Raw genomic sequence first — 27,989 nt, forward strand, 5'->3', positions numbered from 1 at the left:
AATAAATTCAAAATGGATGAAAGACCAAAATGTAATACAGGAAGCCTTCAAAATCCTCGAGGAGAAAGCAGGCAAAAACCTCTTTGACTTTGGCTGCAGCAATTTATTACTCAACACATCTCCGGAGGCAAGGGAAACAAAAGCAAAAATGAACTATTGGGATGTCATCAAAATAAAAACCTTCTGCACAGTGAAGGAAACAATCAGCAAAACTAAAAGGCAACTGGAGGAATGGGAGAAGATATTTGCAAATGACATATCAGATAAAGGGTTAGTATCCAAAATCTATAAAGAACCTCTCAAACTTAACACCCAAAAAACAAATAATCCAGTGAAGAAACAGGCAAAAGACATGCATAGACACTTCTCCAAAGAAGACATCCAGATGGCCAACCGATGCATGAAAAAATGCTCAACGTCACTCATCATCAGGGAAATACACATCAAAATCACAATGAGATACTACCTTACACCTGTCAGAATGGCTAACATGAACAACTCAGGCAACAACAGATGTTGGCGAGGATGAGGAGAAAGAGGATCTCTTTTGCATTGTTGGTGGCAATGCAAGCTGGTGCAGCCACTCTGGAAAACAGTATGGAGGTTCCTTAAAAAATTAACAATAGAACTACCCTAAGACCCAGCAATTGCACTACTAGATATTTATCCAAGGGATACAAGGATGCTGTTTCAAAGGGGGCACATGCACTGCAATGTTTCTAGTAGCATTATCAACAATTGCCAAAGTATGGAAAGAGCGAAAATGTTCATCGATGGATGAATGGATAAAGAAGATGTGGTATACACACACACACACACACACACACACACACACACACACACACACACAGTGGAGTATTACTTGGCAATAAAAAAGACTGAAATCTTGTCATTTGCAACTACGTGGATGGAACTAGAGGGTACTATGCTAAGTGAAATAAGTCAGAGAAAGACAAATATCATATGAGTTCACTCATATGAGGACTTTAAGAAACAAAGCAGATGAACATAAGGGAAAGGAAGCAAAAATAATATAAAAACAGGGAGGGGGACAAAAACATAAGAGACTCTTAAATATGGAGAACAAACAGAGGGTTACTGGAGGGGTTGTGGGAGGGGGGATGGGCTAAATGGTTAAGGGGCATTAAGGAATCTACTCCTGAAATCATCGTGTGCTATATGCTAACTTTGATGTAAATTTAAAAAATAAATTAAATAAAAATTAAGAAATAAATAAATAAAAATGGTTCCCACTTGTCTTTAAGCTAGAAAATCCTTTGCAATTTGGGCCACCTGGATGGCTCAGTTAAGTGTCTGACTCTTGGTTTCGGCTCAGGTAATGAATTCAAGATTCGTGGGTTCAAGCTCCATATCATGCTTTGTGCTGGCAGTGCAGAGCCTGCTTGGGATTCTCTCTCTCTCTCTCTCTCTCTCTCTCTCTCTCTCTCTCTCTGTATGTGTGTGTGTGTGTGTGTCTCTCCCTCTCTCTCTGTCCCTCTTCCACTTGCACGGTCTCTGTCACTCTCAAAAGAAATAAGTGAACTTAAAAATTAAAAAAAAAAGAAAAGCCTTTGTAATTAGAGATGTCATGTCCCTCACCTTTTTTTACTGATAGTTTTATGTCACTTGGACTTTTTATGTGGCTCATATTTTTAAGCTCATTGTATGTATGTTTATTTTAAAAATCTGTACAAATGGCCCTCAACCCTGCTTCAAAGGGACATTTTCCCTTTTGACTGAAATTCTGCTCCCCTCCCCTCAGAAGAGGCTGAGAAAGACCCATTCTCTTCTTCTTTCAGCTGTTGCACAAACCCAACATTTTTTTTTTCAACGTTTATTTATTTTTTTTTGGGACAGAGAGAGACAGAGCATGAACGGGGAAGGGGCAGAGAGAGAGGGAGACACAGAATCGGAAACAGGCTCCAGGCTCTGAGCCATCAGCCCAGAGCCTGACGCCGGGCTCGAACTCACGGACCGCGAGATCATGACCTGGCTGAAGTCGGACGCTTAACCGACTGCGCCACCCAGGTGCCCCACCCAACATTGTTTTTATCTTAAGATGGAATCATGATGCTTGTGCACTTAAAATCCTGCAAAATTACTCAGCTATTACAGAATAAAGTTCATGCTTTTCAGCATTGTTTGCAAAATCCCCAACCTCATAGTACCTTACCTCCCTGAAATTTTCCCTCTGCCCTTCCCCAGCTCTGTATTTTGGGTCCCCTTTCCCCTTCTTACCTAGAAGAGCATTCTCTTATTTCCCTGTTTGGTGACCTTCTATTCATCCATCAAAACTCAACTCAACTGTTTTTGCCTTTGCCCCAAATTCTCTGGCATAGACATTACTTGTATCAGTAGCCCTTGGTCCCATCTTTTCATTACAGAGTTTATAATATTATTTATTTGTTGTTTGTATGTTTGTTTTTACCCAATATAGGGAGATGCTGGTGATAGGAATTAAGTTTTCATTTTCCAGGGTTTGTGTGTGTGTGTGTGTGTGTGTGTGTGTGTTTGTTTAATCAAGAAATATTTATTGCATGTCTGCAGCAAAGCAATCCATGAAGTGATAGTGACATAGATGGGAAAAAGCAATGTTAAAGCAGAGATGATCCCTCTGACAAGATGGTTCTTGAAACAAGATCTGAAGGATGAGAAGGAGCCAGCCAGTGAGGCTCTGTGAGAGGACAGAGAAGGGGACATGGTCTGATACAGAAGGAAAGTTGGCAGGTTTGAGAACAGGAGGCCAATGAGACCGGGGCAGAGCAATGCACAGGGAAAATGGCAGCATGAACCAAATTCATGTCTGTTTCCATAGACTTTATACTGAAACTGACAAACAGAATTCATCAAAAGTAATTTTCTGAATAAATATTGTATTGAAAATTAAATTTAAAAAAGCTTTAATGTGTATTCAGTTTTGAGACAGAGAGGAAGAGAGAGAGCATGAGTGGGGGAGGGGCAGAGAGAGAGGGGGACACAGAATCCAAACCAGGCTCTATACTCTGAGCTGTCAGTATAAAGCCCCACGCAGGGCTCGAACCCACAAACTGTGAGGTCATGACCTGAGCCAAAGTGGGATGCTTAACTGACTGAGCCACCCAGGTGCCCCTGAATATTAAATTTTAATTAACCGAGTTGCTTAGAATAAAATCATTTAAGAAATGATGGGGTGCTTACCACTATCAGATCATACCTTTCATCACAAAGGGGGAAAAAAATCAGGCCTGGCCAGACCTGGAGTCTTAAATTCTAAGAGAAATATCCCATGAAATCTTTTTGAGAAACTAAGCAAGAAAGTGGACAATGTTTCAACGTAGTTCTGCTAAAGATAAATGCTTATCATGGTTGCTTCTTATGCTGATCCTTAATTAAAACTCAAGGCATATTAAATCACTGGTCAGTGATGTATTAGAAATCAATTTAATAAAGCCCAGATATATAGCTTTCTATTTATCTGACTTGATCTAAGGACAAGTCTTAGAAAATCCAGAAGTGTGGTTTTCAAATCAGGCAAGACCTAATATTCTGGGAAGGTACCCAGGGGGTCCCAAAGCACTGTGGGCCCAGCTGATGACCAGTGGCACAACCCTGAATTTTGCTTCTACCTGAGTAAGATCAATTCTCCTTTTATCCATCTGTATATGAGCTTTCTGCAAAAGAGTCATTTGAAGAAAGGGCTTCACTACCAACAAAAGTTAGAAAACTATTGGTCTAGAGAAATATTTAGTTACTGCCTGAACTATATTATCTCTTCAAGCCACGTTAACACCTAACATATGCTTCTCCTGAACCCACTATGAAAGGCCAGTACAAACACAAACCTTAAAAGCCTTATTTCTGAACCTTGTTCCTTCACTTTTCGTTATGTGTAATTCCAACCTGTTAGTGACTTTTGTGATACAGCCAGAACATTTAATGTCTCATTTCTGTCTTGTCTTGCCCTTTGGACTCTGTATTTTTCACCATTTTCCTGGCTATAACCTTTGACCTCGACTCTTCTCCATAGCTATTTGCTTTTCTCCAAATTATACTGCTTTGGATTACCTCTTCTAAATGCTTTCATCCTTCCAGTTTAGCGGTGCAACCTGTCTAACCCTGGCATAACTCACAGAGAGGGTGTTTCCACTAAGCCCAGCCCAAGCCTCCACTGAGAATGGCCAAAAAGAGTCACTCCGAATCAGATGGGATGTGCTGAAATGCCAATTTTCTACTTGACCCTCACTAGAATTTACTCTTTCCTTGATCCCTTCCTTTCCCCTTTTCGCTTTTTTGTCATTTTTCACTACGAGGTCATGTGTGCCCAGTTACTGCACACCCCCATTAGTAAAAGAAGGCACGAGCTCCATCTGTGAGATACTGAACAATCACCAGATACAACACATCATCTCTGTATCATCCCTATTTTGTTTTTGAATAAATGACATGGCATGATGTTTGTGAAAACAACATAGAAAGCAACAAATTGCCACACAAATGTGGGATATAACCATGTTTTTAGCTATCGACTTAAATTCCAAATGATTTTCCTTTTTTTAATTTTATTAATTTTATTATTATTATTATTATTATTATTATTATTATTATTATTATGGAGAGAGAGACACAGTGAGAGTGGGGGAGGGGCAGAGAGAGCCAGAGACAGACTCTGAAGCAGGCTCCAGGCTCCGAACTGTCAGCGCAGAGCCCGACATGGTGCTTGAACTCACAGACTGCAAGATCATGACCTGAGCCCAAGTTGGATGCCCAACCAACTGAGCCACCCAGGCGCCCCCAAATGATTTTCCTTTATAGGTGCATTTTATAGCTGTTTTCAGCCCCTTTTCCCTCTGAAGACACAGATAATATTTCTAAGCCCATATTTCTTTTGAAGTTTGGAGCAAACTCCCTGAGTCTCCCACTCTTTAATCACCACCTTTATGCATCCTACTGCACAAATAGATTGTTCACTACACCAATTTCTGCATTTGTGTGAACGGACCAAGTATGTTAACAGTATTAATGAGATCAGTTCAATCAACATGCTTATGCCCAGGGTACAGCTAGCACTGCCTAAGAGAAGCCATGTTAGGAAAAAATATTGGAGGGAAGAACCGTAATCCCTTATTAGAGTCAAGTTATCTCGAACACTTTCTTTTATCTAGAAGTCTGACTGATTCAGGAAATTATTCTAATTTTACCTTTATTTGCTAATCTTATTTTTTGAATGTTTACTTGGCTAACCTCCTTCAACTATAAGTGAAAACCTTTATTTAAAAGTCTACCACTTATTAGAATAATAATGACAATAGTAATAGTGAAAAAACAAGGAAAGTTACATTTATTTGGGGCTTGCTATATGATATAAGCAATTGGATGCCAATTTTACAAATAAGGGAATTGACATTTAAAGAAGTTAAGCCATAGCAAAATTTAGGGAGCTGCTTGGTGTTTAACTGTATAGGAAAACAAAAGAAAGCAAATGCTCCATGTCAATACAAAATATATAGTCATAAAATAGCACAGCATTATTAGAGAGTGGTTATGACCTTCTATAAAATGTGTTCTTTGGGATAACAAAGTGGAACATTTAGGGGTAAGTTCAGATTTAGAGAAGTCTAAAGCTTATAAGATTTAGAGTCCCTAAGAAAAATAATATAAAAGTATAAAGAACAAATTAAATATGAAAGCAAATACTTATTTAGAAAAATAAAAAAGAAATTAATTTTGTAAAAATATGACAAATATGAAAAAGATCACAGAAACATAAATATAACAGTTTGTTTTATTTAGCAATTTTTTATTATCTCATATATGAGATAATATGTACATATTATCTCATGTAATATGAGTTTGTTCATTTATTATTTGATTATTTATATACTCACTGATTACCTTTTGACAGAACAGTGGTTTTATTTTTTAAAGTTTTATTTATTTTATTTTTGAGAGAGAGAGAGAGAAAGAGAGAGAGCAAGCGTGCACACATAGGAGAAGGAGGGGCAGAGAGAGATGGAGAAAGAATACCAAGCAGGCTCTGCACTGTCAGCACAGAGTCCGATGTGGGGCTCAAACTCATGAACCATCAGATCATGACTTGAGCTGAAATCAAGAGTTGGACACTTAACTGACTGAGCCACCCAGGTGCCCCAAGGTAACAATGGTTTTATAATATCATTTTCTACAGACAGTAGTAAGTAGAATATTGCTTAAAAAAGTTTGGCCTTAAGCATGATTGAGCAGAAAAAAAATAATAATTTAAAAACATTTATTTCAGCTTTATGATTTGTTTTTAGTTGTGTTGTATAAGTATTTGCAAATTTTGGTCAAATTGGGGAACTGTTGGTCAAGTATCTTTCATACATGAGCTGACATATTTCAAAGCATATCAAGTCTTCTTTACTTAAAGTGACAGATCTTAAATATTCTTTTAGTTGTTGACCCTCATTAGAAGGTTTGTTGTCAAGGGGAGCCTGCGTGGCTCAGTCTGTTGAGTGTCCGACTTTGGCTCAGGTCATCATCTCAGTTTGTGAGTTTGAGTCCCGCATTGGGCTCTGTGCTGACAGCTTAGACCCTGCTTGGGATTCTGTGTCTCCCTCTCTCTCTGCTCCTCCCCCACTCATTCTCTGCTTCTCTCTCTCCTTCAAAAATAAATTAAAAAAACATTTAAAAAAATTAAAAAAAAAAAACCAGAAGATTGTTGTCGAAGTCCTTATGTCATATCCCTGTGTGAGCTAGCAGAGTGAGTGGTAAGAATGCACCTGGAAGCTATTGTTTTCCCGGGATGACGTGGAATAACTATGCCAGATGACTATAAGCCATGTACATATATCACACCAAGCCCCAAATAAATGGACACTCAATTAAACTTCCACTTTACTGTTTCTAAACATGCTCATAGATCTTTCCATCCCATCCAGTATAAGAAAGGGGAAGTTGGAGTGAAAAGAGACAACAGTCTTAACCTATTGCATTGAAATATTGTATTTTAAAATTTTTTATGGAAGTGTATAACCCTATGGGCATATCACAAAGGTCTCGAGGGTCTTGGAAGGGGCAAGTGGGAGACCCTGATGTTTGACTTCTTTAGCTTCATAACTCCACTGCTGGGGAGAAGAATGAAAGTCAAAGAAGATATGAAATAGTGCTTATCTTTGAACTTTGAGACAAGAACTGCTCACCCGTATTCTAATTGACTGTTACTCTAATTTCATCACATCCAGCCTCATTATACTTAAAAAATTTTCACGATGAACAATTGTGTATTTGAATGACAGCCAAATGAGAAGAAACCTTACCCTTTAGCAAATCTAGCTGCCCAATTTCATAGGCTGAGAAGATGCAAAAATGTCAGTCTATGATCTATATCCCATTTTCTTATGATTATCTCTAGAGCTTGTAAAAATCTCTGTACTTTTTACAGTTTAATACTATCTAGGTTCCATTACACATTGATTTATTTGAACAAAATCTATTACAAAATAATGCTTGGTGATTACTGCTTTTATAAGCCTAATTTTAACCTATTTTATTCGGTTCAGTACCTTCCCAAATGTACTGAATGGAATGAATTAAATTTTCTCTTCTTACTTTCACCTTGCCCCAAGTTAAAGTAAATAATAAGATAGTATTGAAAAAGTATTTGACCCTGTGGTACCCAAAATTCTAAAATGACTCTCAAGATGTCTGCCCCTGTGTGTCCATGCAATATATAACCCTCTCTGCTTGAATGTAGGCAGAACCTGTGAATATGAGCAGATATCACTCCCCTGATTAGGCTGTGTTAGGTGGTAAAGGTGAAGTGATTTTGTAGATGCATTTAAGGCCCCTAATTTATTAATAGTAAATTAATCAAAAGAGTTTATAATGGGTGGGCCTATCCTAATTAGGTGAGTCCATTAAAGAATGGTTCAGAGGTCAGAGATGGAAGTCAAAATGATAAGAACCATCATAGATTCTCTCCTGCCAGCCTTGAAGAGGCAATATTCCATGTTGTGGAGAAAATAACATTTCAGGAAATGGTGGGCAGGCCTAGGAGCCAAAGACCTCATTTCTATAACCACTATGAACTAAATTCTGCCAACAACCAGTGAATTTATAAGGGAATACCAAATTTCCTATGAAGAATACCACAGCCCCAGACAACACCATGATTTGAGCCTAGTGAGACCCTGAGCAGAAGTCTGTGCCCTGACTTCTGACCCACAGAAAACTGTGAAAGAATAATTCATTATGGATATTCATTATTCACTGCCATAATTCATCATGCAGCAATAGAAAACTGATACAATCTAATTTAACCTAAAAGGTAACAAGGTAAGCCAATATACTAGTAGATTAAACTCCCTAAAAGTAATTAATATTTATTACCCTTGATTTATGAATAAAGTATCTCTTGGGGGTTCAGTATCTTCCCATCTGTGGAATGCAAATGCAAGGAAGAATCTTATGCTTCAGCAGTGGCTGCTAGACTTTTGGCTTTTATGGACCCATAAAAATTTCAGAAAATTATTTTGAAGAACCAATTATAATTTTTAAATTCCTATTTTACTAAGAAAGTATACAACTATTAAACTGGTGTGAAAAATAAAGACTATTGTAATACAAATGGTAATGATGACTTTTATGTCTCCACTTCAGTAGGCAACAGTCTGCATTTATTCAATCAAGCTGCTGCAGTAGAAGTATTTTGTAGGCATGATTAAGGTCCACAATCAGTTAACTTTAAGTAAGAAAGATTATCCTACATAATCTGGGTGGTCTTGATTCAATCAGTGGAAAGGCCTTGCCTCATGAGCACATTTCCTTAGCAAGAAGAAATTCCATCATGAATAGCAACTTCAGCTCATCCCAGAGTTCTAGCCTGCCCTTCCTGACAGCCTGCCCTAGAGATTTCAGACTTGCCTTGACAGTCTCCACAGTCCCTTAAATGAGTATCTTGCAATATATCTTTTAATACGTACTTCTATTGATTCTGTCTGTCTGATAGAATCCTGACTGGTATGCAAATATAAAGTAATAAAATAATAAAATAATAAATAAATGTAAAGTTAGTATGACCTCTTACACCACAGATATTTTTATTCATTTCTTCATGACTTGCCATTGAGATGGGGTTAGCCTCAGCATTCAATGGTTTCATAAACTGCTTTGAACTTTGAACTTCATTTCAAGGACCCATAATAATCAGAATAAAAAAATGAAACCATGAAATATCTTTTACTTTGTCTAGCTAGCAAATAAGTAAGCTGAATTGGAAAGTTATATGAGTACCCAAGGTTCTATATTGTAGAAAAGAGAAGGAAGAAGGACAAAGGTGGGAAGAAAAGGAAGGAAAGCATTATCCAGCTGCCTGATGACTCCATCTTCTGAATTAATCTTGAGAGGCTGCATCAAGTATATTTCATTCTGTGAGTCACAGTTATATCAAGCTCTACTCCTGGTTTAAACAGAGAAGAACAAGATTCACAATGATGAGAATAACAATATTCTATAGTGAGGTTCTGCAGCTATTAGAATTGCAATAAACAATACCCTTCTCCACTTTGAGGAAGTGTCTGTTCTGCTGTTTGCTTAAATTACACACATTACTTTCAAAAGCTGGAGTTGACTTTTGCAGAATCTGCATTACAAAAATACTATTCAGAGGAAGTATTGTGCTTTCTTAACAATTACATTAGTCCTCCATAAGTACTTTACGGAGTACATGAGAGAGGAATATCTTGTTTAGAAGCATAACATTTTATTGACACCTCTATATTCTTAGAACACTTTAGTTGAAGAGTTGGTAAGCTAGATTTCCTGGTCAGTACCTTGTCAATGGTTTTAGAGCTATATAGAGGTTCTTAAACTGCACTGAAATCCTTTAGGCCATGAATGCTTGGTTCTGCTCAAGTAATGTTTATTGGACATCTCACAATCCACACAGGCAACTTGAAAACAAATAATTGCAATAAAGTTGATGGGGGCAGTAATATGGGACCTAGAAGTTGTGAATTCCTGAGGATCATAGGGTAACAACAATAACAACACAAACAAATGTCCAAGTCAGTATCTATCCATTGAAACTTAGACACTGTTTTTATACATCTGAAGTCAAAAGAAAACAAAAGAGACTTTAGCAAGCTCTTTTCAAAATTTTTCTTCTTGACTGAGTTTAATGTAGATCACAGAAATCCTGTTTTACCACTGTCCAGAAAGATGGAGGTGTTCTAATGTTTTTACTTTCCAGAATCATATTCTTATTATATTTGTGGGAAATAGCACCCTTAGACATTTATCACCATCTCGATTTTCTGGATCCCAAAACAAGATCTCACTTTTGTGGATCTGAATTTATTGGACTACTAAAATTTTAAATGTAAAATCAGTTATTTAAAATTTTCAATAAGATAGAGATTCCTGTCCAGCTCATAAGAAACTATAACGAAGAAGGTCAAAGAAAACCAGCTAGAGTTCTTTGAAACAATTAGACGAATGATAAATACAAAAGTAAAGTCTCTAAGTAGATATCCTTCCATCAGAAACAACTAAAAAAAAGTGGGAAAAATATATGAAGCTACATTTTAAAGTATTGGACCACAGGAGCACCTGGGTGGCTCAGCTGGTTAAGTGTTCAACTCTTGGTTTCTGCTCAGGTCACAATCTTGTGGTTCATGAGTTTGAGCCCCACATTGGGCTCTGCGGTAACAGCACAGGATTTTCTGTCTCTCCTCCTCTGCTCTCACTCTTTTTCTCAAAAATAAATAAATAATATTTTTAAAAATCATTAAAAAAATTAAAAAATAATAAAATATTGGACAACATCACAGGGATGCTTGGGAGAAGGAAATCACACAGAGTTAGATCTACTTCCAAAACGCTGAAGAGGGCAGTGAGTCCAAACAGAGAGCACAGTAGTCTCATTAAACTGTATAAACAAATATATGCAGATTTTACAAGATTAGGTAACATAGAAGAGAATTTTTGTGCATAAGATAAGTTCTATAAACTTGTATGGCAGTGACTTTGAGGTTTTGGCCAAATATTAAGCTGAGTGTTGATACAGTGAAACTCTGCACAGTATGGCAGAGAACAGCTACTGGGAGGAATGAACTGAATAGAGCCAATGGAGGTGACACAGCACTGGAATCAGCCAGAGTGGAGAGAGTGGAAAGACCTAATTTGAGACTCCAGACATTATTTTGTTGATACCCTAGCAAGGCCACACCTTAGAAGTAATGCAATGCTAGCATTAGAATAAGGGCTCTTCTGGATCAATCCTACAAAGATTCAAACCAGGGTTCAGTGGTATTAAGCTGATTCTCCAACATATTAGTGGGTTGCCAGAGCAAAACTCAGCATTCTCTAAGGCGAAAAAAAAATTCGCCTCTTTCAACACTGTAGTACTCATTATGGCCATTACAAAGTTAAAATTTACCAGACATGCTCATAAATGGGAAAATGTGACCCACACCAGGAGAACAAACAATCAACAGTAACATGCAGCAATAGCACAGTCATTGGAATTAGCAAGAAGAGGACCTGAAAGAATCTATTTCATTCATATATACACATACATACATACACACATACATACACTTAAGTACTTACATAAACTCCCAATGAAAAAAGAAATGGGAAAATCTCATCTAAGAAATAGAAACTATAGAAAAGAGACAAATGGAATTTCCAGAACTGAAAAATAGAATAGAATGAAAAAAAAATCCACCAAAAGAGCTTTTTAGCAGATTAGACACTGCAAAGCAAAGATGAGTGAATATGGACACGTGTTAAAAGAAACCATCCAAACTATCATACAGAGAGTAGAAAATGTTTTAGCTAAGCTGCTGCTGTAAATATCTCATGCTATACACCTCATATGTGGGGATCAATGGATAGGTTGGCACAGAGGTAAGAAGGGCCCCAATTCACTGCTGTGGACCCATGGCTGGAGCAGCTCCCACCCCATCCCTGTGACTACAGATTTATCTGTACTGATTTATCCTGTAATCACAGATTTTCCTGAACTTAAGTGAACTGGTTGGTGTGGTAGCTGGAGCAGGAGTTGGCTGCAGGCTGGGCTGTCTCTGTGGCAGATGCTGGCTGTAGGACTATCAGCATGTCTTCTTTGGCTTCTCAGATGTCCACATTAGCACCTCAACAGTCCCGGTTGCCACTACAAACACCTTGTCAATGCCCTCCCCTCTCATCAGACTGCAGTCAGCATAGATGATGTCGAAAGATTTCAGTGGAATGGTCATTAGAGTTTGAGTCCTAGGCAGGGGCCAAAGTGAGGGGGAAAAGAATCAAAGAACTAATAATAAGTAGAACTGGAGGAGGGGGGGAACCTCATGATGTTGAAAACTTTAATTCCAGCAGATAATGTCTTGGCTTAAAGGAGCCACTTTTAAGGTATTAGACATGTTGTCCTCCAGATCTGTCTTGAAATTAGAAAATATGGGCTTGCCTTTGATATCAGTAAGTCAAGATAAACTAAATGCAAAGCCAGGGGCTTGGCCAGAGAGTGGAGTAAGTAACAATCAAGACAGAGGCTCTGAAAATTGAGAAAATAGACCCTATGTCACATGAAGTCCTGAGAAGAAAACCAGAGTTTGAATGTATTTTCTTAGAATAACACACAAGATGGGGGCAAATGAGATTCAGAGTTTGGGTAGTAAAGCTGAGGTGAGTTTTCTGAACTTAAAGGGAAGTACGAACTCCAGCATAAGAATCAGCCATGTAGTGACCAGAGATCCAGGCCACAGAGAACTGAAAAACCCAAATGTATGGACAAGGACCTAGATTGAGACTGCACTGAGATACAAGCAGGAACAAAGAAAAGAGTTTGGAATAGAGCAGTGGATTCTCAACATTCGTTTTTTAAAACAATAAAACCTTTTTATGTAGGATGAAATAGTATAAGAAAGAGATGAAGGTTCTAGTTGAAGCGAAGGCCCGTGTTCCAGGAGACACATAACTCTGCCCTTCAGCTTCCATTATACTTTTTCTAGGAGAATTTTAATCATTTCCACAGAAATGTAGTATTTGAAGGAATGCAATTTTGAAATCCACTGGACCAAGAAAGTGATGGTACCATTTTAGAATCTGGAACTTGAGGAGAGATAAAGTCATCAACTTCAGTGTGGAAGAAAGGGCAAGGGTTTTGGAGTCTGATGGACGAAGTTTTGTTCTATTCTATTCTATTCTATTCTATTCTATTCTAGAATATTCTATTTTGTATAATTTTATTTTAATGTCTATTAATTTTTGAGGGAGAGACAGAGGGCGAGCAGGGGAAGGACAGAGAGAGAGAGAGGAGACAGAGAATCCAAAGCAGGCTCCAGGCTCTGAGCTGTCAGCACCGAGCCGGATGCAGGGCTCGAACCCATGAACCATGAGATCATGACCGGAGCTGAAGTCGGATGCTTAACCAACCGAGCCACCTAGGCGCCCCATAGACAAAGTTTTAAAATCAAGTTCTTGAGGTGCCGAGGTGGCTCAGCTGGTTAAGTGTCCAACTCTTGATTTCAGCTCACAGTTGTGAGATGGAGCCTTGAGTTGGCTCTGCACAGAGCGTGGAGCTGGAGCCTGCTTGGGATTTTCTCTCCTCTCTCTCTGCCCCTTCCCTGCCCATTCATTCTCTCTCTCTCTCTCTCTCTCTCTCTCTCTCTCTCTCTCAAAACAAATACAAAATAAATAAATAAATAAATAAATAAATAAATAAATAAATAAATTCTCTCTCTTTCTCTCTCTCTCAAAATAAATAAATAAATAAATAAATAAATAAATAAATAAATAATAAATAAAATCAAGTTCTAAAGCTGAGCAACCTTGGGAAAGAGGCTGCTCCCTGGCTGGGCTGCAGGTTTCTGCACTTTGGCTCCTGGTAAAGGGTCCAGAAGCACTCTTAAGTGCTCTTCTAGACACAAAATGAGGACTTCATTATATTTCTCCCAGGAGCACTTTGGTAGCTCAGTTGGTTAAGCATCTGACTTTGCTCAAGTCACGATCTCACAGTTCACAAGTTGGAGTCCCATGTCGGGCTCTGTGCTGATGGCTCAGAGCCTGAATCCTGCTTTAGATGCTCTCTCTCTCTTTGCCCCTCCCCTGCTTGCTTTCTCTCTCAAATATAAGTAAACATTAAAAAAAAATCATTTCTCCCAACTGCTTTTTCCAATTTTATCCCTTCTGCTTCCTATTACTTGGAGGTAATCAGTTAATACAACCTAGCAGACAGTCTCTGTTGTTAAAGTTGGCGCTCATACTGATTGGATGTCCTGTGTCATAGTGATTTTAAATATTTTGAATATTGTTCCAGCCAACAGTGGATTAATGACTGCCATATGCTGAGTACATATGCTATGTCAGGCATTGTGCTAACGTGATACACATGTAAACTCAGATCATCCTCATATTCACCTTCATAAGAAAGAATGGATATTATCACCATTTTATAGATGAGGAAACTTTAGTTGGATCCTTCCCCAAAGTCTTATAGCTAAGAAGTGACAGTACTAGAATTTAATCCCAAATCTTTCATATTTCAAATTCTTTGGTCTCTTCATTAAACCATATTCACTCACTTAGCATAGACATTGCATACTGAAGAAGCCCTAAAACAAATTAAAATAAAATAAAGTGGCCTATTTTCTAGTATTCTATTTCTAGTATACTATTTCTAGTATTCAGGAAAAAAGCTGGCTGCCAAATATATAGTGACTATCCAAGAAAATTGGAAAGAGATAAGCAAAAACTGTACAAGTATGGCAAGATTTTTTTTTCACTAATTCAAATAGGCTTAAAATACAAACAGTGTCAAACTCTTAACTAGAGCAGTTAGAAAAGGTCTTGGTAATTTGTTGATTTAACTAGCTTTTGCAACATTAAGTTGGATGAAGATACAGACCCTATCTAAAATCACAAGGGAGTCCAAGAGAGATCTATAGTTTCAGATATTGGCTTAGTGACTAGGGTATAATTATTTTTTGTGTCTGTGGGTTCATAGAGCATTGGTTTTATGGCTAGTAGCTTATCTGCCTTTGAGCTACAGAGACTTTATTTTTTTAATTGTGTGTCCAAATACATTTTATGGTGAAATGATCGCCTATCAAAATGTCTGCAAGTTATTTTCTTTCTCCTGATGGCTAAGGATAAGGATGAGCATAATCGAGAGCAAAAAGGAACATTAACCATTACAGATTTTCTGCTTAGCTGAAGGAGAAGATGATCTTTAGTTTTGTTTATTTGTTTGTTATTGAAAGAAGTATAACCGTCTTTCTATAGCTGAACTTTATAGAAAAGACTCCATCCCTGGATAGCACCTGTTATTCTTTCACACTTAAATGGGCATCTTAAAGGACTCAAATATTTGTGTTGGGGATATGAAATAAGCTGCTTTCATTAACTTGAATCCCTGATTTCTTTGGTCCAGGCCAGAGAAGCCTAGCATCATTGTATAAAGGCTATAGGATCAGTGTATTTGGTCAAATGCACTGAGTTTGGTAAACTGGATTAACGTTCTTTATAATTGACAAAGGTCCTGTTACATCAGCACATCACAAATATAAGTAGATTCCCCTTTTTTGAATTAGTATCTACCCACACCCAGACTGGCAGAATTCTGCAACAGTTTTCCTCTCAACTGAAATCTTACTTCCGAATCAACAAAGGAAGCTCCTCTGGATTTTGGAGGTCTCAAAGATGGCAGCAGATGTAATCCTTTTAGCTCGCACATGGGCCTAATTCCTCTTGCTTATCCAGTTTATTTTGTGTCCCACCTCCAAATTCTTTTTTGTGCTCTTGCAGCATTCAGAAGGAAAAAGAAAAAGACAGAAAATCCTCTTTGGAAAAATATATGAGTTCCTGTATTTATGGCAGGGATAAATACTTGTTAGATTATCACATAAAGTAGCAAGACATCCTAGGGAAACCAGAGTTCAAAGAAACTTCTCACTCCACCCACTGAGCTATTCAAAGGAATCCTGCTAAGTTATTTGTAAGAGAAAGAACATCCTCATGACTTAGCATGTTTCAACATAGACTCAGGAAAAAATCTGCAAGCCATATGTTGCTGTTTATCCAAGATGACAAGAATGGCTTTCCCGTTTATTTCTGTCTTTAGTTCTTAAATCCTTTGCTCAGCTCTTTCAGTTCAGGCAATACAGGGAAATGCTAACACACTTAGCTTCCCAAACTAGAGTGTTCTAGTGGTGACCTTTATTTTTGTACTGATTGATTTTTATGTGTATAATTTCAAAAAGCTGGAATGCTCTTGATGAATCCATATTCCTAAACAAATTAAAATTGGCATTCCCATAATAAGAGGTCTTTATTAGTGAAATTCTGCTTGTCACAGAAATAACTGATGTTCATAATGATGACTTAGGGCTTTCAAAGATTTCCAAGTGTCATCTGAATCATCAAAAAATTAAATTATGTTCCAGAGAGATGCACCTAACTGTTCCACTATTAAACTTTTAATCTGTTATCTCTCTACACCATACGATTATACTTAATTACATTTTAAATTTAATTTACTAGGGAATTTCCTTCCATGATCATCCCATACAACAGTAAGTGTACTGAATTGAATTTAGGCTGTGTTTGACATAGTCTAGGTGGTAAAGAGGGACTAATACTTCTTAAAAACCTACTATATTTGGAAACCTGGTGTTTTAAAAATACATATTATAATTTAGAATAGTTTTAAATTTATAGAAAAGTTGTGAGTATAGTACACAGAGTTCCCATATGCCCTACATCCAGGTTCCCTTATTATTAACATTTTATTTTAGAATGGGTCATTGGTCGCAGTTAATGAATCAATATTGATATGTTATTATTAGTGGAGTCGATGGTTTACATTAGGGTTCACCTGTTGTACAGTTCTATGGGTTTTGATAAGTGTATAAGGTCAAGCACTCATCATTATAGAATAATGCAGAATACTTTCATTGTTGTAAATCTCCCTTATGCTTCCCTAGCTTGGTATTCTATGAACTTCCTGGATCTGTAATTTGTTTCTGTAATTAATTTTCTAAAGCTCTCATCCAGTATTACTTCAAATATTTCTTCTGCTCATTTTTTCTGTCCTCTCATTCTGGTATTCCAATTATGTTTATGCTACACCTTTTGATAGTGTCCACATTTCTAACTGCTCAGTTGTTTTTATTTTTATTTTTTCTCTTTACACTCCAATCTGGGAAGTTTCTGTTAACCTATCTTTGAGCTGAATGATTCTTTCCTAGGCTGTATCCAGTCTACTGAAGAGCCCATCAAAGGCATTCTTCATTTCTGCTATATTGCTTTTTATTTCTAGTATTACCTATTGATTCTTTGGGTTTTCACCTCTCTGCTTACATTACTCATCTATTCTTACATATTGCTTGCTTTTATTCATTAGCGCTCTTACCAGATTAATCATAATTGTCTAAAATTTCCTGTCTGATAATTCCAACATCTGGATCATATGTAACTTTGGTTCTAATGATTGCTGTCTCTTCAAACGTTGTCGTCATCATTGTCATCATCATCTTCTTCCTCTTCTTCTTCTTCTTCTTCTTGTTCTTCTTCTTCTTCTTCTTTCCTCTTCATCTTTCTCCTCTTCTTTCTCTTCCTCTTCTTCCCTCCCTCCTTGCTTCCTCTCCCCCACTTCTTCTTTTTTTCCTTCCCCTTCTTCTTCTTCCCATTTGATATGTCTTATAATTTTTTGTGAAAAGCCAAACTATTGTACTGGGTAACAGGAATTGAGGTAAATACATTTTCAGTGTGAGGATTTAGTTAATCTGCCTAGGGGTTAGGCTGTGTTTAATGTATTCTGCAGCCATAGGTGCCAATGGCTTCAAAGTCCTCTTGTATTCATTCATCATTCATTCATTCATTCATTCTTTCATTCATCTTCCCTCCTGACTTTCAGTTTCCCTAAGTATTCCTTCTCAGAGACATTCCATGAAATGCATCTTCTCAGCTAATGTCCACTATTGCTTTACTGGAGATTTCTTGGCATGGTGCTAAAGTATAGGGTAGAAGGAACTTTCTATAGTCTCGCAATTAAATCTCAGTCTTTTGGGCTCTGTATTTTGGTACTGTGATTTCACAAATATTCCTTCAGCAACACAGCCTTTTACCTTCTGCTTCCTACTCCTTCCCTGGCTGCAATATTGCCAAACTCCTTCTATGAAGTCCTGACCATTGTTGAAAATGTATTTTTCCCTCTCTCAGATGGACCAGGGAGGCTGGAGGGGACTGGAGTGAGAGGAATTACATTTCCTCAGCTGAGATAAGGCTCTGGCAAAATCCTTTCTGCTAGAGAGTAGGTATTTGCTATGGAAAAAACTCTGGATGTATTTACAATAATTACTCTTCTTTTCCCTCTGACAGAGCCACTTGGGGGTCTCTCTTGTTTTCTCAGATCATCACCCTGGGAACCTAATGGGGTTCTTGGAGGTAATGCCTGTGAATGTGTAGGAGCTTCCCTAAGGCTGCAGCCACCCAGAGATTCTCACCCACAGACTAGTCTACAATTCATCAAAATTCAAATTTCAGTGTTCCTATCCACTTATAGCCTCAGTGGTTTTGTTTTGGGTAAGAAAATCTCAGCTGTGTCTCTCTGGGTGTACCTATCTCTCCAGATTTTGTAATGAAACTTTTGTCCAGCAGCCTCAGTTCTCTGATGGGTACAAGCAAAGTCACTGATTTTCATTGTATCCAACTTTTTCTCATTGTAAAGATTTGGAGTGATGGCTTTCAAGAGCGTTTCATGTTGGAACTAAAACTAGACAACAGTATTTAAACAATACATTATTATAGTTAAACTTCACATCAGTACTAAGACATAGGGAACTAATATTTTTTAAATTTAATTCAGTATAGGGAAGTAATTTGACAGATACTATCTATAAGACAGAAGAGGAGTCAGGAGTAAATTCAAATCCAAAACCTTCTGTCATCCCATTACCACATGCTGCTTTGGCACATTTCACGTACTGCTCCTTATGATTCACAATAACAGCAATGGGAACATGAAGCATTGATGTGAATTCAGAAGGCAGTAGCTTAGGTGGGCATCTCAGATCTGCAATTATTTTCAAGCTGAAAAATAATTTGATCCAGTAACTATTATTCAAAGAAAGGTCAAATCATTTTCTACCATACTCAGTGATGGATATTATAGCTCAATAGCTCTCACATGGCAAGTTTGTAATGTGGTCATTGACCTTGTACATTGGCACCTGCATTATAAAAGAGTAAATTTACTCAATAACTGAAAACTCGCAAACACTGCAATAGGTCAACACCATATATCTCATAGCCATTCAAAGGCCAATAAAAGCAAATGCTATGGCATTTGAGGGCTTGGGACGGAGAGCAAAATAGCTATCAAAATGAAATACTGATTCTCCAGGTAAATTTTAAAAACATTCCATTAGTTCCCATATACACAAAAACACACACTACTATTATTATTTATAGTCACCAATTTTAGGGATTTTTTGTCTGTATTATTTATAAATTTCACAAAACATGCAAAACTAGAGATTTTCAAATACTCTTTGGAAATAAGGAAAGCAGAGAGGTAAAGTATGCCTAAGTCATAAATTTTAAGTATCAGAGCCAAATTGAGCCCAGATTCATTATTAGCAAAGCCCATCTTCCTTCTACCAAACTAAGCTGTGAAGAAATTGATTGTCATGTGTTTTATGTGGGAGGACTGCACAAGCAGAGTTTACAGAAAGGGAAGACTGACTAATCTTCCCAAAATGATGATCTACATACATTCTAACTCCTTTCACGGGCACTCTTCAGCTAGATTTTCTCTGAGGAATGTCGTGTAGACAATGACAATAGTCAGCTCCTGACTTTGGTGAGAACAAATGCACAGGTAGCCTGCAACAAAGACGAGTTCACCACCCTGGAAATGCCAGGGAGTATTCAGGAATTCCCTGGGAGTGCATTTTTGTCATTTGTGGGAATGAATATTCTATTTTCTCATGCATATGTGGTCTTGCTGAACAAAGTGTGGTCCTTAGTCACTTTGGAAATTCTTTTTATTCACACAGTAAACCAGGACCTCTTTTTGTTCAGTTCTTTGTATGTTCAAGGCTGAGTCAATAATGGTTTCAAATGTCTAATTATATATATTTTAGTTTATATTAAGCTGTTCTCCCATACAAATCATGACCAATTGATCATAAAAAAGTTTTACTGGTCCTACATATATGTATGATTCCCTTAGTTTAAATTCAACTTTAAATAAATACTTTATGATTATTGTTTTATTAATATAATTATTATTTATGTTTCATTTAACATTTTTATTTAAAATTGTTTATTTATCTAGTAATACTAATTATTATGATTACATAATCTCCACTAAGTTGTGAAATTTCTAGCCCACTGTACATGCTTAAAGAAGATTCAAAGCAAGAAGATTTGTGAGTAGAGGGAACTGATGTCTGCCTGCACAATCTCATGTTTAATGTCACTGTCATTAGGAAGTTACCTATCTAAAAATGTGTCTTACAAGCCTGGTTCATTATGGGTTTTCTAACATTAGAGGTTTGGTACTTTGGTTCATTAAGAATTTACAGTCTGAAGATTTAAGAATACTTTTGTATTTAGTAGGCTCTTAATATTTAAAGTATTTCAATTAGTGCAAAGGAGTGGAGATTATAATGAACATATAGATAAGACATGAAAATGAATGTATTATAAGGTAGCAGGTGATTTATACCTTTTTAATCTCTGTTGTTTTTTTTTTTTTAAATCACTTGGATATCTCTATGATATCATTTCAGGTTTAGGAGACATTAACAAAGTGGGGCACCTGGGTGGCTCAGTCAGTTAAGTGGCTGACTTTGGCTCAGGTCATGATCTAACGATCCATGAGTTCAAGCCCTGCGTCAGGCCCTGTGCTGACAGCTCAGAGCCTGGAGCCTGTTTCAGATTCCATGTCTCCCTCTCTCTCTGCCCCTCCCCGTTCATGCTCGGTCTCTGTCTCAAAAATAAATAAACATTAAAAAAAAACAGTATATTAAGGAGACGTTAACAATGTAGTTTGTAAATTCACTTTCCAAGAGGATTGCCTTGTAGTAATTGGAAAAGGATACTAAAATATATGTCATGATATAGATATGATCTAAGGGCCACTTACCCATAAGGAAAAATAAAGTAATTATATTTGGGAAGACTAGAACTGAGTGATGTGTGAAGGAAATTAGATTTCATTTGGGCTTTGATGAGAAGATAGTGGGAAGCATAGTAAATACTGTGTGTAAGTGGAGTAGAATGCACGGGCTTTCGTTTAATCCTTCCCTACTTGGGTGCATCACTTTACTTTTCTAAGGCTTAATTTTCTATTTATATAAAGGGAGAATTAGGGAAAGTTGGTACCAAAAGTATGTTCATGGTTGCTACCACTGTTCCTTCTGTTTCCCTGACAGTTAGTACTAATTAAGTATACCACTCTTCACAGATAAGCATAGATAAAGCCTCAAAATCCTATCCAAAATAGCAAGTAAATATAGATAATCTTATGGAATCTACAAAAAAAAATGCTAGAAATAACAAGAAAATTTAGCAAAGCTGTAGGATACAAAAATCAATATACAAAAATCAATTGTATTTCCATATTCTAGCAATGAAATACTGGAATGTGAAATTAAAGATACAGTAAGCTATCTCAGAATAACTCTACATGCTCTACATCCTAACCTGTGCGTAGTATGGCCGGACTTTAGTTTTAACCATTTTACAAATATATAGCTGTATATTGTTGCGATTTTAACTCGTATTTCTCTAATGAGTAATGACATTTATCATCTTTTTATGTATGCATCCATATATCTTGTTTGATGAAGTCTCTGTTGAGACCTCTTGCCCATTTTTATTAGGTCTTTATATTATTGAGTTTTGAGAATTCTTTGTATATTCTGGTTACACGTTTTTTTTTTATCATATATATGATTTGCAAATATTTTCTTCTAAGATGTGGTTTACATTTTCATTTCCTTAAGACTTATTTTGAAATCAGATGTTATTATTATTTTGGAGTCAAAGTTATCAACTTATTTAATATATTTTATAGACGATGCTTTTGATGTCAAAAGAAAGACAATTTTGCCTAACACACTATCACAAAATGTTCTCCCATCTTTTCTTCTAGAAGTGTTAATTTTAGGTTTATGATTTGGTGTTTTTTGCTAACTTTTGAATATGGCCTGAGGTATAAAATGCCATTTTTTTCCCATATGAATGTCCACATTTTCCAGTACCACTTGTTGAAAACGTTATCTTTTCCCACAGAATGAATGACCTTTACAACTTTACCAAAACCCAATTGACCATATATTTATGGGTCTGCTTCTGAATTATATCCTGTTCCACTGACCAAAGTAACTTTTTAAAAATTTTTTTAAGTTTATTTATTTATTTTGAGAGAGACAGAGACAGCATGAGTGGGGGAGGGGCAGAGAATGAGGGAGAGAGAGTATCCCAAGCAGGTTCTGCACTGCCAGCACAGATCCCGATGCAGGGTTCAAACTCACGAAAGGCCAGATCATGACCTGATCTGAAACCAAGAGTCAGATGCTTAACCCGCTGATCCACCCAGATACCCCCACCACTGATCAAAGTGTCTTAATGCCAGTTGCATACTACCTTGATTACTCTAACTTCTTTACACATGTCCTAATCAATGCTTAATTGAATAGCCGAGGAAGACTGTGTAAAGATCTCTGGAATTCTCTTCTCTCTGGCACTATGTTCTATGACTTCTTGCTACCTGGGCTTCCACATACTCTTAATTCCATCTTCTTAGCTCACTGAGCACAGTGGACTCTGCTTAAGCTCCCCTCTCTGCACTGTGACCTGTAAACTATGTCCAGGCATGAGTTATGGAAAATTTCCCTCAGTTGTTTCCTGTATCTCAGGGACTACTGTCCTTTGTTGTCTGATGTCAAGGAACCTGAGAGACAACTTTTCATATCTTTTTTCAGTTTTTAGGTTGTTTCAAGGAGGAGGGTAAATCTAGTATCTATTACTCCGTGTTGGCCATAAGTGGAAGTTTTTCGTATTATTGAACATTGCTACATTAAATGACTGCCGAATATGAAAATTCTTAGTGAGAGAAAGTAGAGACTTGAAAAATTAAAGGAAGAAAGAATCTTCCAGAAAGGGAAGATCCTGAGCTAGAAATAAGCTTCTGCATTTAGAAATCTGGTGTTGCTGAAACGGAATCAACGAGGGGAGACTAGTAATGGATACTTTTATAGAAGTGAGAAAGGTAAAGGTGATTTGGACACTCTAAGAACTTTGGATAGTTTTCTAATCATCCTGCCATATTATGGTCCTGATCAGAGGAATGGTCCGATTGTACGTACATTTTTAAAAGATCATCTTAAGTGTTGTTTAGGGAATTTTAACTCTAGGAGGCAAGAGTAGGAATAAGCAAGAGATTCAGGAAATACAATAATCCAAGTGAGAGAAGACAGTGGATTTGATTAGTGTGTTAGCAGTGGAAGCGGTAAGTAGTGGTCAGATTCATAACATAGTTTACAGTTAAATGCTACAAGAATTTTTAATGGTTTGGAAGGTAGGAATGAGGAAAATAAATAAAGCAAAGCAATTCCTGGGTTTTGAGCTGTAGCAACAGTGCCATTTATTCAAATTAAGTTTAGGGGAGAAGCCACTTTAGTGGCAGAGTAAATAATGAGTTTAATTTTGGACTTGCTCAATTAGACAGAAAGGATAGTCTTCCTAAAATTAATGTTACATTGTAGCAATGAAAACTCACCTCATTTAACAAGCTGTTTCTGATGGCCTCCTCTCTCTATTATCCACCTTACATCCATAGGAGTTGACGCTGAGATTTAGTCTCCGGAAGCACGACACACTATAATCCTCCACCATATTCTTTTTTACTATTCATTATGTAGTTCTTGGTACTTTCACCCTGTAAGACAAGTCCCATATTACCTCCTTGAGAAAAGAAGCTCTTTGAAGGAATGATAGTCAGCATTATTCTTGTCAGATAATAAAACTGTACAATCACTTCCACCAAAGCCCCAGTGTGTGAAATTAGGCTTTGTTATAAGAAAGAAAACCTGATTTCCTTAAAGAAATCCATTGGAATCCCAGAAACAAAGACAGAAATAACCAGCATCTCCTGGGTGCAAGGTTTCAGCATGCATTTGGCCCTTATTCTAATGCAACTCTGAAACTGAGTATAAATTGTACTCATCTTGATGAAACTGGACAATTCAAGGGTAGACTTCTTCTTTATTACCTTTTTCTCCTATACTAGACACTTAATAAGCTGGAAATAAGAGCTTAGTAATTAAAGGATATAAGAGAAGATTCTGGAAAATAGTAAGAAGAATTTGTTACTGCCCAGCACTGATGACAGATTTGATAGTCAAATATTAATAATAGCAATAATAATTATAACATTCTACATTGTGGTATTTTGTGCATTTCTATCACATTTACACCAGTCATCATATTCTATCATTCCAGAACAGATGGTCTTGTTTGCTGGATATTTTCACCTTAAGTTCTCTTAAATAAATTTCTCTTAACTTTTGTTAAGAATAAAAATGTCCTAAAATGACAATGACTACTGTAGACCACTCGATGACTCTAAACTGAGGAAAAAATGAAATATCACTCAAATTAGTGCAACTTTAGGATTCTGAAGTAGAATATAGACCAGATATGGTAATTCCAGGCTAGATCTAAATAAGCTGTTAAGGAGTTAAAGATACTTGTCATAAGATGAATTTGTTTGACATGATTTAGTGATGTGATGCAGGCATCCAGATGGCTCAGGAAAATATTTTCTTTATTTATGTGTCCAGCATCATGGAGGATAGAGTTAGTTTGTTATCTGAAGTGTCAGCCCTCCTAACTCGGACGTTATTTTTCCTGCTTATATTCCTCCACATCTGTATCCACTAATCACCATCATTATTAATCTCATGGTTTCCAATTCAATGCTTGAATAGAGAGTATGGATGGCTTCAGTACTGTTTCCCATTTTGTATTTGTGGTGGGTGGTGTTGGTAGACTGATTATTAAATTGCTTTGCCTATCAGTATCAAAAGGAGCTTATGTCATATTAGTCTGACTAAAGACATTTTTCTTGTTGTACAGTTGAATTGAGAATACTTTGTTTTGTCTAAATGAGTAGGACTTTACACAAAAAGCACAGAGTTAAGATCAAAGAAAAAGAAACTTTAATATTGCTTCTCATTCTCCATAGATTTAATGATTTGAAAGGTGTGAATCTCTCACCCAAATTAAAGGATTAACAGCTTCTCACATTCTAGAATATTAAAATGGCTTCAAGGATGAGAGGCCAAGATAGCAGAATAATATGGAAGATTTTTTTGCAATGTTCATCCCTGAAATGCAGCCAAATCAACACTAAACCATCCTGCACACCTAGAAAACTGATTTGAGGATTAACACAACAATCTGCACAACTTGAACCACAGAATTCAGTAGGTACACATCGTAGAGAGGTGAACTGGGGAAGAGAGAAGCCACGGAGGGTACGGAGCTGTTTTTGCTTGTGGAGAATGTATGGAGATGGGGGGAGAGTATGGGAAACCCTGCCCCCCACCCAAGAGCAGTTGGAGAGAAAGTGGAAAAGTGGAAATAGCCACAGGGACTGAACTAAAAAGAGAAAAAGAAAAAAGGAGAGGGTTTAAATTCCATTAAGACTCTATAAACAGGGGGAGTGCAGGTCTGAAAATCCACAGCTCAACACTTGGTGGTGCTCTGGTGAGAAGAGCAAATCCCCAGGAGCAGAGTGAGGTCCAGGGATCCTTGGGCCACATGGGGAGAGGCAGATCCCCTGCTGGGAGGACATTTGGTAGAGGCTGTACAGCACCCCCACAGGCAAAGGTGCCAGCAGACCCAGGAGAGCAACTACATTTGCTGGTGCTAGAACAAAAATGTTAAGGGGGGAGCCTGAAGACAGATGTGTGTTGTTATTTTCCATAATCACTGAAATGCTGCTGCTACATGATCGTGTGAACTTCTTCTGGGGTGGGGTAGCACCTAGCTGCAGTCTCTGGGCATTGGCAGCAGCATGGCCCTGCGAACATTCCTGGGTACGGGTGGGCACTTGGCCATTTCTCAGTGAGACCCTCCCCCAGAAGGTCTGAGTGGGTCAAAGTGCATTCCCTCAGAAGTGAGAGGTTGGGAAACACAACTGCATCTGAAATAAAACTCAGGATGGAGATGATGCCTGGCATCCTGATGGCTTGGTCATGGACAGTGTAAAGGCAGGGAGTGGATGAAAGCCAGGGACAAAGGACAGGTGCAGGATTACTGATAGGGAAGTTCCAATACTAGAGACTGGGTAGCTGGGTGACACCACTTTCACTCCTCCCATGCATGTGCATACACACCTACAGGGGCCACAATAATCCACCCCAGTAAGCTAAGAAGCACCATCTAGTGGAGAATGGAGCCGGACCTAACATATATTCAGAACACTTCATCCTAAAGCAGCAGAATACACATTCTTCTCCAGTGCACATGGAACATTCTCCAGAATAGATCACATACTGGGACACACATCAGCCCTCAACAGGTACAAAAAGATCAAGATCATACCGTGCATATTTTCAGACCACAATGCTATGAAACTTGAAATCAACCGCAAGAAAAAAATGTGGAAAGGTAACAAATACTTGGAGACTAAAGAACATCCTACTAGAGAATGAATGGGCTAATGAAGAAGCTAAAGAGGAGATTAAAAAGTAAATGGAAGCCAATAAAAATGATAACATCACAGCCCAAAACCTCTGGGATGCAGCAAAGGCGGTCATAAGAGGGAGGTATATAGCTATCCAGGCCTTCCTAAAGAAGGAAGAAAGATCTCAGATACACAACTTAACCTTACACCTTAAGGAACTGGAAAAAGCACAGCAAATGCATCCCAAAACCAGCAAAAGACAGGAAATAATAAAGATTAGAGAAGAAATCAATGGCATCTAAACCAAAAAACAAAACAAAACAAAACAGTAGAACAGCTCAAAGAAACCATAAGCTGGTTCTATGAAAGAATTAACAAAATTGATAAACCCCTAACCAGTTTGATCAAAAAGAAAAAGGAAACGACCCAAATAAATAAATAAATAAATAAATAAATAAATAAAATCAAGAATGAAAGAGGAGAGATCACAACCTACGCAGCAGAAATAAAAACAATAATAAGAGAATATTATGAGCAATTATATGCCAATAAAATGGGCAATATGGAAGAAATGGACAAATTCCTAGAAACATATACACTACCAAAACTGAAACAGGAAGAAGTAGAAAAATTTGAACAGACCCATAACCAGTAAGGAAATCAAATTAGTAATCAAAAATCTCCCAAAAAACAAGAGCCCAGGGCCAGATGGTTTCCCAGGAGAATCCTACCAAATATTTAAAGATGAGTTAAAACCTATTCTCTTGAAGCTGTTCCAAAAAATAGAAATGGAAGACAAACTTCCAAATTCTTTCTATGAAGCCAGTATTACCTGGACTCCAAAACCAGACAAAGACCCCACAAAAAAGGAGAACTATGGACCAGTCTTCCTGATGAACATGGAGGCAAAAGTCCTCAACAAGATATTAGCAACCAGATCCAACAATACATTAAAAAATTATTCACCATGATCAAGTGGGATTTATACTGGGATGCAGGGCTGGTTCAATATCCACAAAACAATCAATGTGATTCATCACATCAACAAAAGCAAGGACAAGAACCCCATGATCCTCTCAATAGATGCAGAGAAAGCATTTGACAAAATACAGCATCCTTTCTTGATAAAAATCCTCAAGAAAGTAGGGATAGAAGGAGCATACCTCGAGATCATAAAAGCCATATATGAAAGTCTCAATGCTAATATCATCCTCAATGGGGAAAAACAGAGCTTTCCCCCTAAGGTCAAGAACAAGACAGGGATGTCCACTCCTGCCACTGCTATTCAACATAGTATTGGAAGTCTTAGCCTCAGCAATCAGACAAC

At 37.4% G+C, this 27,989-nt stretch overlaps 1 long non-coding RNA gene across 1 annotated transcript in view; it reads right to left on the reverse strand.

The window, feature by feature from the left end:
* LOC123380541 overlaps positions 1-23,904 on the reverse strand; it is a 117,551-nt gene extending 93,647 nt beyond the window's left edge. The window contains exon 1 of the long non-coding RNA XR_006586447.1: positions 23,750-23,904. This is a non-coding gene — a long non-coding RNA (uncharacterized LOC123380541). The remainder of the gene's footprint in view (positions 1-23,749) is intronic.
* Positions 23,905-27,989: the final 4,085 nt, after the last annotated feature.

This window comes from Felis catus, chromosome D1 (assembly GCF_018350175.1).
Source record: "Felis catus isolate Fca126 chromosome D1, F.catus_Fca126_mat1.0, whole genome shotgun sequence".
Taxonomy (NCBI): Eukaryota; Metazoa; Chordata; class Mammalia; order Carnivora; family Felidae; genus Felis; species Felis catus.